The sequence below is a fragment of the Palaemon carinicauda genome, chromosome 36 (genome assembly GCF_036898095.1).
Source record: "Palaemon carinicauda isolate YSFRI2023 chromosome 36, ASM3689809v2, whole genome shotgun sequence".
Lineage (NCBI taxonomy): Eukaryota > Metazoa > Arthropoda > Malacostraca > Decapoda > Palaemonidae > Palaemon > Palaemon carinicauda.
The window spans coordinates 34,154,926-34,157,425 of NC_090760.1; the positions used below are offsets into that span (position 1 = coordinate 34,154,926).

General features: G+C 31.2%; 1 protein-coding gene across 1 annotated transcript in view; it reads right to left on the minus strand.

Moving 5' to 3' along the window:
• The window catches only part of LOC137628566 (zwei Ig domain protein zig-8-like), a 65,784-nt gene that overhangs the window by 59,359 nt on the left and 3,925 nt on the right, over positions 1 to 2,500 (minus strand). The gene's annotated exons all lie outside the window — the stretch shown is intronic.

Genomic DNA, 2,500 nt, shown 5'->3' on the forward strand with positions numbered 1-2,500 from the left:
AGAGGTGGACTGAGTGTGCCAACTATTTCAACTGTCTTTTTTGTACATAATGCCTATAATTTGCATGCCATGACTAAAATGCATTGCCGCTTTCATTTTGCTGAATTGTTATCTTTTGTAGATGCACCTTTAGCTACTAATAATGCAGCATGTACGACTTTAGCCAACATTCTATTGAAAGCTCAGGTTCTCAATGTAAGTGACAAAGAAAAGGCTGTGAGATGCCTCAAGAGGCAAGAAAAGCTCTCCATCTAGCGATGTTCATCTAATCAAATGTTAATGTCTTTGTGTTTTGTTGTGATGAGAAATACCGTTCGTTATTTCTTATTTTAGTGTTTCATTGTTTTAGGGCTTGTTTGGAATGTTTGAGTAATACAATATTTGACAATACATATTAAATTTGGACAGAACTACAGAATTGCCTCTTATTATGATCAGCCATCCCTCACCATCTATGAGTTACACACAAAAACGAGTAAAAATGACCAAAATTCACTCTTTTGACCTTGAAACATGACCTTTTGACCTTGAAGATGATGAAGAAGACCCCAGGTGGTGTTGAAAATGTCACTATTGAACTCACCGTCCTCAAAAAACCCCATTTTGACTCAGAGAACGTGTTTCTAGCCCTTCTTAGAAGTCATTTTAGTCCAGGACTCAAGTTAATCCTTCAGACTCAAGTTAAAAACCCCGATCAGGGGACGTTCCAGTCCTTTCTTGAAGGACGATATATGACAATATATATTAAATTCGGACAGCTCTGCAGACTTGCCTCATATTATAATCAGCTATCTCTCACCATTTATGAGTTACACACAAAAAACGAGCAAAAATTACCAAAATTCACAAATTTAACCTTGATAAATGACCTTTAGACCTTGAAGATGACCCCAGGTGGTGTTGAAAATGTTACTATTGAACTCACCATCCTCAAAAACCCCCATTTTGATCCAGAGAACGTGTTTCTAGCCCTTCTAGAAGTCATTTTAGTCCAGACTCAAGTTAAAAACCCCGAGCAGAGGACCTTAAAGGAGTCTATGATATATATTATATATATATATATATATATATATATATATATATATATATATATATATATATATATATATATATATATATATATATATATTTATATATATATAAATGGTTTATCCTTAATATCTTCCGTAGTATCCCCCGAATCTGCTGGGAAATACTCGATTTACCAACCAAATGTTTTTTATTTGAGATGTCATTTTAGTAAATATTATATGCATCTGGCATCACGAATTTAATAATTAAAATATATTGATAAGTATCAATTGAATATTTACCCAGTTTTATTTTCTTTTTGTATTCAAGTTCATCAAGTTGCACAGTGAATAGTAATTTTATTCCCGAAATTTACAAATCACTATATATATATATATATATATATATATATATATATATATATATATATATATATATATATATATATATATATATATATATATATATATATATATATATATATATAGATATATGTATATATATATATATATATATATATATATATATATATATATATATATATATATATATATATATATATATTATATTTTTCAACTATTTGTACTTAGTAGCGTAATAAAACGTACATAACTATTCCTTTCCACTGTTAACACGTTTTCTCAGTAAATATGAAACAGCGAAGAAACTATGGGGTGTGTTTTCATATATATAGTGCTAATACAAACAAATTTTAGGCAAATTTATTCTAGACAATTTGCTTGTAGATTCATGATACATTAGACAAATTGTTTTAGATCAATTGTACATTGAACAAATTGTTTCAGACAACTCGCCGGATACCATATCATCCGTTTGATTTCGACAGATTAAAATAAGGAATCAAACTTATTTGGTAGAAAAACTTGATTTTATTTTTTACATATATTTTTTTATTCGTTGTTTCATTCAATAGTCTAAATAAACTTACATTTTTAGTAGAGTTGCACATATATCTAATTACCAGCTCTTGACAATGAAACATAAGTGGAATGCTTTTATCAATAAGCAATATTGTTAAACATCTAACTACTGGTGCTTGACAGTGAAAATAGATATGCAACGATAACATTAATAAATCCACGTAGCCATCGCCACAAATATTCCAATTCAGCGCATCCCTTTTCACATGTACGCACGTCTTTGCTTGGCCTTCTTTAATCAATATCATTCTCAGTAAAAAAATTTGAAATAAAATGAGGATTGAAAATCTGTACATTTTAATGGGAATATGGTTGTACATGCGAGTTATAAAAGTATTTATGGTCCACCTGTATTGATGGATATCACGCATATATGAGGTTCAAAGGCCGCTTATGAATGACAAGGGAAAGGGACAGTGAAGTTGCCCCATCGAGCAGGACAATGCCCTAGATTCTGAACATATACGCATGATCAGCGCCCAATCCCCCTCTCCGCCCAAGGTAGGACGAAGGAGAGCCATGCATTGGCTGCTGATGACTCAGCAGAT